The sequence below is a fragment of the Camelus ferus genome, chromosome 2, assembly GCF_009834535.1.
Source record: "Camelus ferus isolate YT-003-E chromosome 2, BCGSAC_Cfer_1.0, whole genome shotgun sequence".
Classification (NCBI taxonomy): domain Eukaryota; kingdom Metazoa; phylum Chordata; class Mammalia; order Artiodactyla; family Camelidae; genus Camelus; species Camelus ferus.
In genome coordinates, this window is record NC_045697.1 from 3,760,241 (window position 1) to 3,771,945 (window position 11,705).

The following is an 11,705-nucleotide window of genomic DNA, read 5'->3' on the forward strand; positions in this document are numbered from 1 at the left end:
CACTCAGAGGACCAGTTGGCATCTCCCACCCAGCAGCATCACCTGTGGATTTCTGCCTTCCCCTCCAGCCGTGGCTCCCTGAGAACGGGTGCCTCATCCTCCTCACCTCTTTATCCCCAGCACCTGGCGGCAGGCCTGGAAGGTGTGAAAAATCTGGGTGGGTGTACTGAACTGAAGGCGGGGACCAGGACAGATATTTGCACACCCATGTCCACAGCAGTGATGCTCACAATAGCTAGGAGGTGGAAGCAAGCCACGTGTCCCTGGATGGATGGATGGATGGATAAGCAAAATGTAGTCCATCCGCACAACAGAATAACACTCAGTCTTCAAAAGGAAATTCTGACACCTGCTACAACATGCTGAACCTTGAGGACATTATGCTCAGGGAAATAAGTCACTCACCAAAGAACAAATCCTGTATGACTCCTCTTCAGTAAGTCCCCAGAGCAGTCAAATTTCTAGAGACAGAAAGCAGAATGGTGGGTGCCAGGGGCCGGGAGAAGGGGAACGGGAAGTTGTTTCATGGGGACAGAGTTCCCGTTTGGGAAGATGGAAAGGTTCTGGAGATGGATGGCGGTGATGGTTGTGCCATTAAGTGCCTCATGTGAATGTACTTAATACCACTGAACTGCACGTGTAGTGGCTGAGATGGTTTGATGTTATGTGTATTCTACCGCAATTTAAAAAAACCTGGAAAGCAGGACTTGAAATACATCGAATGGGAGGCATTAAGTGACTTCAGCAGACGAAACAGGGAAGGCTGACACAACCTGTTTGCCATGAAAATCTTTCTTGGAATTGTTAACAGGAGTCACGGTTCCTTTTTTCCTTTCGGCCTTTGCAAAACGCCAGTCGCGAATCACGCATGCTCAGTAGGTATTCCCCCCCGGCTTTGAAGCCACAGCCGTGGAGCAGGCCGGCACTGCTCGGGAGGAGGCTGTGCCTGGTAAGCAGCATGTAACCCCCGCACAGAAGGCGGAGACGGTTCTCACCCGCAGTGTAAGCCGGGCAGAGCCGAGCTCGGAGAGCGCCCGCACCTCGGCGAGCCCAGCCCGGCCTCTGCGGCCGCGCCCTCTGCCCGCTCGATGCGACTGCGCCAGCGCGCCGCCGGCCGTGGTAGCCGGGCTGTCTCCTGGGGTTCCGACAGGACCCGCTCGCCTTTTGTTTACCGGCTTGCGCGTGGCTCAGCTTTTTTCAACGCTCGTGTTTTAGTTTTGCGACTTAAAAAATATTTAAACAAGGAAATTTCATTTACACGGGAACGTAGGATTCCCTAAATCAAAAACACTAGCAGCCGTTGTTCTTCACAGGGATCTCGTACAGCCACCGTTTTGTTGGTCTTCGATACGACCGGTACGTAGGCGTCAACCCGTGTTGGAGGTGGGCGATGATTTCCATCATTGTCCAATAAGAAAGGGATGAATTTGGCAGAGCCCCGGACCAGCTCAGCACCTGCAGTCGCCCTGCTGCGGGAGCCAGACCTCTCAGCTCCATGCTCCTTCACCATCACACCACCTCTGGGGCCTGCTTTGGAGAGAACTGGATGACCCGTAAGACCACAGCGTAAGGGCAGGTGGGTGGCTCGTTCACTGCTGAACCTGAACACCTAACACCAAAACCAGGGACTTGAATAAACATGGAAGGAAGGGAAGGGGGGGGGGGAGATGGGAGGGAGTGGGAGGAAGAGAAGGTGAACAATTGCCAGCCTAGTATTGACCCATTGGGACCTTGCACATGAATCACTAATGCCTAGTCTTTTAGGCAAAATAAGGTAGTCATCCAAGCCAAGTCACAGGAGGATGGAAAGTAACCGAGGTGTATTCACACAGGAATCCCACACTCCTACAACAGCTGTGGACCAGGCAGCATGCGGACCCAGGGTTTCAGCCTCTTGCACATATGTTGCCCGAGCCCTGGCCCTGGCCACACCGTGGGGTGGACAAATCACAGCCTGGCCTTCAGGGAGCCTGTGTCTGTACAGTTAAGAGGTCGGACCACGTGCTGAGTGACTGTGAGCCTCCTTGATTGCCTACAGGGCCAGCCTGGCTCACACTGCGGGTGCTGATGGGGCTGCCTACCGGGGGGTTAAGCCCTTCTGTGCATCAGAGCCTCACTTAGCTCTCACAGCCTCCCCATCGGGTGGGGGCTGGGAGGATGCAGAAGGGGAGGACGCGGAAGTTAAGAACCTGCTGGGTCTCCAGGCTGAGTTCCAGGCAGCTAGGCTCCGGAGCCTGGTGTGGCACTGACCCACCTCTTGGGACGGGTGTGCACAGAGGGCCCTGACCCAGCCTGGGTGGGAGGGGCTGGGGAGGCAGCCAGGTGGGGTCTGAGGCAGAGAAGGGGGAGCGCAGGGAGGAAACAAGTTCTCAGACGGAGTGCGGATCTCAGCCAGGGTCCAGAGCCAAAATCCATTCCATCTGCCTGGTGTTGAGGGAGAAGGCAGGGAAGAGGTGATCTCGCAGAGGAGAACGCGGACCAGACCTGCAGGCCCCTGTGACTGTGTGAAGCAGAGGTGTTTTCCCCGAAGGCAACGAGGAGGCGTGGAAGGGTTTAGGCAGCTGGTTGCCAAGTCAGACCTGCCTTTTAGAAAGATGCCTCTGGATGTCGCGTGGAAGGTGGGTTAGAGACCAACGGGAGCCATCCTGGACCACCAGGACGGTGGCCGTGGGGCTGGACAGAAGTGACTCAGGTGGACCGCTCTAGAGACTTCCTGATGACTGTAAAAGCTGCACTCGACATGCCCACAGCAGGCTCCGGCCTCACCTCTGCCCCTCAACCCGTCAGCAACAGAGAAAAGACCACCCATGGCTTCTCGCCAGCAGAGGAAGCAAACACAGGACGTGATCCAGGTACAGCAACAAAAGCTGCCGGGGGGGGGGGGCGCTCAGACTCTGGCACTTGGTACTGAGCCCAGAAAAAGAGGGGTCTCCTGTGGACTGGATGTTCGTGTCCCCCCAAAATTCACGTTGAAGCCCTAAGCCCTCCCACCTTGAGATGCTACTTGGAGTGGGCCTGTGGGGTAGTCAGGTCATTAGGTCATGGGGGTGGGGCCCCTGATGGGATTAGTGCCCCCTAAGAAGACGAGGAGACCCCAGCCAGGAGGCAGTGAACCTCGAGTCGGGAGGAGAAGCCCACCAGAATCCCGACCACGCCGGCGCTCTGACCCGGACTCCCGGTCCCAGGACTGTGAGAAAATGAGCCTGTGTTGTCCGAGCCCCGCAGTCCGTGCTCTTTGTCAGGGCAGCCGAGCTGGCCTGGCAGCCCGGGATGTCGGCAGAGGGCCCTCTGGTCCAGGCTGACTTTCACATTTTGAGACGCACAACCCTGAGGGTCTGTCTCCGTTCACAGATGAGAAGCACAGAGGGGAAAAGCGACCTGTGCAAAGTCACGGTTACTGAGGGGCAGGGACACCCCTCTGGGAGGAACTTGTCATAGAATAAGAGACCAGGCTCAAATCCTAAATCTCCCTCTAACCTACTCACCCTGGGGAAACTGACTTAACCTTGAGCCTCGGTTTTACTCACCCATAAAATGGAGATGATAATATTACCACAAAGAGCTGTTTTGACATTTAAGTGAAAGTACACGTATGAAATACCGTTTGCCACAGCAGCAAAACTCAGCCGAGGTGGGAACTATGATCCTGTTTGGAGATGAGGACACAAGGCTTGGGGAGCTGTCCCTGCCAGAGTGAGTTCCCTTAGCCACCCACTGGTGCAGGAGGAGGGAGGGAGGGAGGAAGGTGACCCTGCCCAGCCCACAGGACCCGCAGGGCCCAGGGCTCCCGGCTGCACGGTGAGCCGGCAAGGCTCTCGGCCCGTCTGCACTCTCCTATATCCTGTGGCCTCTGCCCACCTCCCACCAACAGCCGTTTCTGTTCTCAACCAGACCTGGCGGGCCAGCACGCACGTTGGCAGGGGGTCTGGAAAAGATGACAGTCCCCTCCAGTGCTCACATCCTCCCCCCAACAGAGCAATACCCACTTTCTCATCCACCTGGGGGAATGAACGCCTGCCAGCCTCTGCACTCACGTACCCCACTGAGATCAGCCCCCACTTGGGACCCTCCTGGGGGTGGGGCTCTGTCTTTGGTGGAGAGTTTGGAGGGAGGTGGGGGTGAATCTTTCCTCCGACCCTCCTTGGTTGAGCTGAAGGATCATTGCCAACTGTTTGTTTCCCAGAATCTGCTATTTTCTTGGCAGCTCCATGCAGGCCTTGGAAATTCTCAAAAGTGTTTTTTAAGTGCTCATAGCTTGAATGAGAGGACAGAGATAGCAGAGGGGGAGAAAGACGGGGTCAGGGGACACCTGAAGACCCCCTTGGATCTGGTTCAGCCTTTCACAGCCACGGGGACAGGGACAAGCCTGGGGAGAGAGGCGGTGAGGATTGCAGAGATTTTCCCACTTAGCAACTTGAAAGCCAGGAGCTGGACAAGTTCACCTCCTAACCCCTGGGCCTGGATCAAAGGCTGCATTTTTCTAAGCTCTTTCTCTATTCGCCATGGTCATAGCATAGATGGCGCATAAAACTTTCCTGGCTGAGTTTCCATTGTCTATTTTCCAGCCTCCCCAGGGATGGAGAGGTTCTTCCTGTGCCCCATAGGGCTTGGCCAGAGCCGTCAGGCCTGTGCAGGTGGAGAGCTCCCCATCGCTGGAGGTGTAAGCCAGGGATGCCACTGATGGAGATGGCGCAGAGCGCCTCTAGCCTCTGGCTGGGGTTGCCTAAGTTACTTCTGACGGGGTCCCTCCCTGCCAGAGTCGCAGCTCTAGCATCTGCCAGGGGAACAGACCAGATGGATAGCAGTGGCCTGGGGCAAGTTCCAGCCGGGTGTGGCCTGCTTGCAGGACTGTGTCCTCTCTTCTCCATCTTTACAAGGGTCAGGGGAGGATCCCACCTAGGGAAGGTCACGTGTGCACAGACTTTGTACGGCCTCGCCTACCCCGGGCACCACCCCATCCCTGCCCTCCACATCCACAGGCAGCAGGCAGCACCTGAAGCTTTCAGGATCTCAGCAAAGGCAGGTCTGCCCATGAAAGGTGTGAGTTCTGATTGGTCTACACCAGTCCTGGCACCATATTCCTCTGGCCTGTGATTGGTTAAAGGGTGGGCATATGACCCAGTGGTGACCAATGAGATGTAAGGCGACTGCCAGAGGAGCTTCCCTTTCTGACCCCAAAAGCAAAGACCACAAAGGGAAAAGGTCTTCCTGTCCTCCATCTTCCTGCCTTGGACATTGATGTGATGTCCAGAGACACAGCAGCCTCATCCCTGGCAGTGTCATGAGGCAGCCAAACCCATGCTAGGTGCTGTTCCCTCTGGATGTCGTTATGTTCCTTACAGGAGGAATATAAACTCCTCCTGGTTTGAGTCCCCAGTAGTCAGGTTTTCAGACTTGCAGCTAAACGCATTCCTAACTGACCTGCTAAGGGTCTGCTCAAACCCAGTGGCTATCCCCACCCCAGTCTCCCAGTGCACCTTGCAGCCAGAGCCTGCAGGAGGAGGTGCTGGATGTCCCCTCGTGTCATGGTGCTTCGTGTCACTGCGCTTCCTTCTTTCCTCCTTCTAGGTCCCCCTCCTGTTTCCACCCCTCAGATCCGATGACCCATCTCCGTTCTTGTCCAGAGACCCTGGGGCTGCTCGGTATCCGTGTCCACCCATCCCCTCCCCTCCCTACCCCCATGCTGAATCACAGCCCATAAATGAACACACACCCCACAAAACCTATCCTGTGGTCCCCGAACGTGGCAGGCAGGCCATATGCTTATGACAGCGCAACTGTGAGGGCAGGGCAGCCAGCGCACTGACGGGTCATCATGCACCCTGCGGATGCAGGGCCCCTCTGGACCACTCAGCATCTCCCCGAGACCAGCCGGAGCCGCCCCTGGCATCCTCTCACGCAGTGCGCTCACCTCCTCCTTTACGCAGTGACTTCCTCCCAGCGCCGCAGCCCTGCTGGGCTCTGATCATCCTGATTTACAAACTGGGTCCCAATCAGAAATCCGAAATTGCCAACCCTCGAGTCTAAAGGCTGAGGGACTGAGGGACGGAACAACCCAGGTGATTGCTGCGGCATTTCCTGCTCCGCCACCGAGGCAGAAGCGGGGGTGCCCACATCCTGGGACCAGCTCAGCTGCAGCCCTGGGGAGGCCGGGGAGGTGAGCTTTCCAAAGGAAGGACCAGCCTTTGAAAAAGGCCCACCTACCTCCGCCACGGGGACAGAGTCGCTCACACACCTGTGCCCTTTCCTCTGTATAATCTCAGGATCGCCCTTTCACTGGTGAGGAAACAAGCTCAGAGAGGTTAAGCAATTTGTCCAAGGCCACTCAGTTAGGAAGGGACAGAGCCTGTTTCAAATAAACTAACCAAGCCGGCCTTCTCTCCCCTGTACTCCCTCCCCCCAACTCAGTAAAGGTGCTGGCCGGGCAGGAGGGCTCTGGCAGTAGACGTGCAGCTCACCTGAGAACTCCAGCACTGCGGGGCGCCACCTTGGCCTGAGATCCCTAAGGCCTCCGGGGAAAAGGTGATGAAGACTCAAGGTGCCCAGTAAAGCCCCCAGGAGACCATGACTTAGACATTCAAAGAGGAGCAGAAGTAAGGGATGCCTCAGCTAGATGGACGAGAAAACTGAGGTTAGAGGAAGCTTATTCCTGCAAAAACGCAAGGTGTGTGCTGTCTTTTGCTGTCAGCTGCTACGAACGCTCTTCCCTCCTGAGCCTTCTCTTCTGGTCCCTCCCTTCCCACGGTCTGGGACAGCAGCCTGCACTTGGACTGCCGGCTGCCCGGCAGTGTGTGGCATCCACAGCGTGTAAGAAGGGATAAGAGATTTAGGGCGACCCTCGAGGGCGAGGAGGGGAAGGACCCAGTGAGGACCGGGCATCTGGAGAGGAAAAGGCGAGGCCCAGGGGAGATGCTGCCGTGAGCTCTGGAAAGAAGGACGTTGCATTTATCTGTTCCTGCTTACTACCAACCCCTGCAGGTGCCCCTGAGCAGGGGCCTGACATTTCAGGGGGTGGCAGGAGGGTGGGTTCCTCTGGAGAGGGTCTTCCTGAGAGGTGACAGAGACCCCCCCATCAGGGCCTGAGGCCAGCCTTCCCTGCGAGCCCCCAGGGAGGCCCCGCTGGTTGTCCTTGGGGCCTTCTCCCCCCCAACACTGGTGGTCCCCCCCCACCCTGGTAGTTCCCCCCAACCCTGGTGGGCCCTCCCCCACCCTGGTGCCTCCCCACCCTGGTGGTCCCCCCTGGTAGTCCCCCGCCACCCTGGTGGCCCCCCTACCCTGGTGGCCCCCCCCACCCTGGTGGTCCCCGTGGCCTCAGGCGGACTCACTAGGCTCCCCATCCTCCCACACCAGCTCCTTCCTCCAGGCATGGCCCAAGCCTCCCCACTCCAGTTCCACCCACTGGAGCTGGAATTGGGCACATGTGAGGAGAGGTGGGGGGTGGGTTCAGAGGCTGCCCCTGAGAGGTGAGAGACCCCTCCATGCCAGCCTCAACGTGAAGCCCCCACAAGACAATGAACCGTCCCCATCCTGAGACCCTGCATCCTTTCCCCATCCCATCACGCCTCTCAAGAGGATGTGCACCCCATGGCTGCCCTGTAAGCTGTTCCACCCCTTCTCCCCCCAGGGATTCTGATTCCTGTTCCAGGAGGGCTTCGGGGTGAGAGCGGAGGCAGGTGCGCCCGCTGCTCCTATGGGGGTCCCATGTGTGCCCTATATCCGTGTCCGTGTCTCCTGACAGCCACCCCAGGCTACTAGCGGCGGGAAAGGAGGTTGTGAAGCACCCCAGGTTCAGCCACAGCTCCAGGGAGCCCCTCTGCCTTTGAGCTGGGCTTCTCACAATAACGTGAGCATCATCAGCCTCGTGATGCAAGCGAAGGGACCCACTTCCTCTCTGCTCATCTCAGGGTCACTGCTGCCATCTCAAGATGCCTCCTGCTCCAGTTCTGGGTTTGTGATCAATCTAAGGCTGGGGTCAAGGGGAGACAGACAGTGCAGGTGCCTAAGGTCCCAACCAGGACAAGAGAAAGAGGAATTCAGGAGGGGGAGAGGTGAATATTCCTACATTATCTTACTATGTACATATTTTTTAATTTCTAATTTTTTAGGCATTTTTCTTTTTTCTTCTTTGGGGGGGTAATTAGGTCTATTTATTTATTTATTTTTATTGGCAGTACTGGGGATTGAACCCAGGACTTCATGCATGCTAAGCACACACTCTACCACTGAACCATACCCTCCCCTACTTTTTCTAGTATTTCTATAATAAGCATCTATCATTTGTATCATGAGAAATTGTCCCTCCTGCCAACCCTCATGCTTTTCACAGTTCTGTTTCCGGCTAATGGCATATTCAACCAACTCGCAGGAGAGTTGAAATCGCAGTGGGTTTGTGATGAACAATTTAATCAGCCTCAGATTCAAATGCTCTCTCATGTCCATAGGCTTTTTTTTTTTAACATTTTTTTTATTGAGTTATAGTTACAGGCTTTTTAAGACGCTCTCCTCGGGATTCAGGACTTGGCCGCCCGCTCTCTCCTTCCCTGCCCTTAGGGCGTCTCTGTGGGAGGGGAAGATGGTACCCATGGTAAGCCCTACCTGGCCTCCTCATGCCCTTGGGGAGATGGCTGCCAGTTAAGGCTGCATTTACTCGATCCTCATGCAACTTTTTGCAGAAAGTTATTTCAGCTTGAATGTTGGGGGCCCCTTTTGGTGGCATTTCTTACCAAGAACATAAAGCTTCCGTTTGGAGCCCGTGTGCTCAGGAGGAACGGGGGATGAAACCTGCTGTCAGTTGTCAGGTCCCCCTTCCAGGGAAGTCTCTTAACCAACGAGCCTCCACTTCTTCCCAGTGGAGGCTGGGGGGAAAAGTGTCCCCTGAAGCACCGGAACAAACAAAAGTGGGCCAAGAATGAGACTCCATGATGCAGATGGGAACAAGGTTTCTGGTTAATCCATCCCGAGTACTGAGACAGAATAAAGTGGAGAGGATAAAAGCAGTGGCCACATCAGGGAATCATTCTGTGGCTTGGTGAGCTGCGGGGTGGGGAGGTTCTCCACTGGGCATCTCACAAAGCCGGGCTGGGCTGTGGTCCGGGGCCTGCTCAGATGGCCCGTGGACTCCAGCGGATCTGAGGTCCTCAAGCCCTCGCTGGTGGCCAGATGGGGGCCTGTGCTCTGCTCCCTGAGGCCACCTTCTCCCAGGACCCGTCCACCTTCACACCAGCCATGGTGAGCTGAGTCTTTCTCATGCTGTGAAGCTCCCTGACTTCGCCTATGGGGGAAACTCTCTGCTTTTAAAGGGCTCACCAAGGTCAAGTCCACCAGGTCACCTCCATGAAGGCCACATGGCTGGGGTCTCCAACTACATCTGCAAAGTCCCTTCACGGCGGGACACAGATTAGTGTTCGACTGAATAACCAGAGGGTGGGTATTTGGAGGGCTATTTTTAGAATTCTGTCTACTACAACCATCATACCCATATTTCCTTTTTAATTAGCTTATTTCAGAGTTGGATAAAAGGATGAAAATCCATGTCCCTCCCAAGGGATAATGATGATGATGAAGATGATGGCACAGCTCGTAGCCACATAATGGAATAGATAAATGACGATTCTGGCTTCAGACCTGACGGTCACCTGTGCTGGGATTGGCTGGGAAAAACATGCAAAGACTCTGCCTTTTCTCCAGTGTGTGACCTAACCTGGCCCATCCCCCATCCCCCAGTTGCTGCAGGGTGGGTTGGTCCACGAGAGGGCACCTGCATGGAGCCTGGCGCTCACGGGCCCTCAGCTGTCATGAGCATCACACCCACTGCCCAGATGCTGTCCCACCTTCTGTACGACCTTCTCCTGAGGGTGTTTTCTTTTAAACACTGCCCCATCCTTATTTGGGGCCGTTTAGCTTGCTCTTCCTGCACTCCCGGCCCGGACCGCCCACTCCTTTTACTGGAAATAGGTTCCAAGGGCTGATCCAGGAGTCTTCCTCTCCCTGTGCTGATGATTTGCAGTGGGGTGGTGAAGTTACAGACCTCAGGGGATTACCTACCTGAGCAGGCTCCCAAGGGAGTAGTTCCCAATGTGGCCACCAGGTGGCAGCACAGACAGGCCTCTGTTCAGGAAAATCCACGGTTAGACGCCCACCCAGGGCACCGCCTCCTGTCTGGCATGGATCCAGGGCAGTTCAGTTTCCCCAGAAACATTGCCACTGCAACCACCAGTGCTCCTCTGTCTCAGGACACAACAGCTGTAACTACCTGTTGACTGCCCCATGCTGCACTGTGAGCTACTGAGGGCAGGGTTCCCACGTGATTCCCTTGAGCCCCAAGAAGAATTAGAAAGTGCAATTTGCACCTCTTTTAAACCTCACAATAAATTATATAATCCCAGTTTTACAGGTGAGCGGATCAATGCTGAGAACAAATGCCTTGCCCAAGGTCACAGCCAGTGAGAAACAGGACATGTTTTAAATTTTGTTACAGAAAACTTCAAACACACACAATAGTCAGTAATTCCGCACACTATTCATCGTCCATCTCAACCATTTCAACATTTTGCCACTTGTGTTTCTCTGATCCTCTTTTTTTTTCACCTGAGTAATCATAAAGCAACTTCAGACACTGTGGCAATTTACAGTAAACACTTTCAACACTTAGCATTGGCATCGCTAAACAATTAGGGCATGTTTACCTAACCACCAGGCCACTGTCTCTCCCTAAGGAAAGTATCAGTAGCTCCTTACTGTCATCCAAAACTATTTATACTCAGATTCCCCCTATGGTCTCACAAGTGTCTTTTTTACAGTTGGTTTGTTCTATCATGATCCAAGTAAGGTCCATACATTCCATCCCACTATGTTTTTAAAGCTCTTTTACCCTCAGTCTTACTTCCTTTTTCCCTCCAGGCCCCTAATGAATTAATACACAGGGCCATTTGTCCAGTGGAATATTCCACTGAATTTGGCTTTTTGCCTCGTACAGCTGGTGGCACAGGGCCTGGCACACAGTAGGTATTCAACATGATGAGTGTTTTAATGGGAACAAAGGGAAAGAACATAGGTTTGGTTCTCACAAATACGACAAGCAGGCAGCCCTCCACTTGGGATACCACAGGCTGCAGCACCGGGGTCTGGGGGAGAACACAGGCTTCAGCCGGGGATCTGGGGCAGACCTCCATGTTAGCAGAGAGGACAAGCTCCAGCCCTCGATCCTGGTGGAGAGGACAGCAGGCCAGGCAATGCTGAAGCAGGAGCCAGGACAGAGCCTCGAGGGCAGCGGCAGGGGGGTATGAAAACAAGCAGCACCTCCCCGTCCAGCACCTCGGCTCCTTGGTGGGACGTGATACGGTAGCACTGACCTTTGTTAGAGTAACGAAAACATTTGGATTTATGATCTTTAGCTGTGTCCCCAATTTTCCTAGATGCTGTTCATATTTTGCTGTTTTGTTTTACTCTGAGAAAACTGAAGACGATGTGATTGCAAAGAAAACAACGTACACCCACGTTCTCCTCACCCAGCACCAGGACTGCCGCGTGGTGCCACGTTTGCTTCCTAGGGTTTCGGTTTTGTGTTAATAAAACTCACAGATAGCGACGGAGGCCCCTGCAGCCACCGGCCTCGGCGGAGCAGCCAGGACTATACTTTCTAAAGTCCCTCGGTTGCCTGCAGACGTGCTTTTGCCCTTGGCCCGCCTACCTGCATCTAGCCTACA

At 54.9% G+C, this 11,705-nt stretch overlaps 1 long non-coding RNA gene across 3 annotated transcripts; it reads left to right on the forward strand.

Annotated features, from left to right (window-relative positions):
• The first annotated feature begins 1,055 nt into the window (after positions 1 to 1,055).
• Positions 1,056 to 11,466, forward strand: LOC106730774. Of its 3 annotated transcripts, XR_004324725.1 has the most exons (4): positions 1,056 to 1,576; positions 1,833 to 2,852; positions 6,409 to 6,664; positions 7,739 to 8,779. It is a non-coding gene; the product is annotated as an uncharacterized LOC106730774 (long non-coding RNA). The 3 variants fall into 3 exon arrangements; XR_004324724.1 differs by lacking the exon at positions 7,739 to 8,779 and adding an exon at positions 11,415 to 11,466 and having other exon boundaries at positions 1,056 to 2,852; XR_001367237.2 differs by having other exon boundaries at positions 1,056 to 2,852.
• The last annotated feature ends 239 nt before the right edge of the window (positions 11,467 to 11,705 follow it).